This window comes from Bison bison, unplaced genomic scaffold, assembly GCF_000754665.1.
Source record: "Bison bison bison isolate TAMUID 2011002044 unplaced genomic scaffold, Bison_UMD1.0 scf7180017864500, whole genome shotgun sequence".
Classification (NCBI taxonomy): Eukaryota; Metazoa; Chordata; class Mammalia; order Artiodactyla; family Bovidae; genus Bison; species Bison bison.
The window spans coordinates 369,505-369,918 of NW_011495059.1; positions in this window are offsets into that span (position 1 = coordinate 369,505).

Sequence of the window (414 nt, forward strand, 5' to 3'; positions counted from 1 at the left end):
ATTCAGGACTGCTTTCCTTTAGGATGGACTGGTTGGATCTCCTTGCAGTCCAAGGGACACTCAAGAGTTTTCTCCAACACCACAGTTCAAAAGCATCAGTTCTTCGGCACTCAGCTTTCTTCACAGTCCAACTCTCACATCCATACATGACTACTGGAAAAACCACAGCCTTGGCTAGATGGACCTTTGTTGGCAAAGTAATGTCTCTGCTTTTGAATATGCTATCTAGGTTGCTCATAACTTTCCTTCCAAGGAGTAAGTGTCTTTTAATTTCATGGCTGCAGTCATCATCTGCAGTGATTTTGGAGCCCCCCAAAATAAAGTCTGTCACTGTTTCCACCGTTTTCCCACCTATTTGCCATGAAGTGATGGGACTGGATGCCATGATCTTAGTTTTCTGAATGTTGAGCTTTA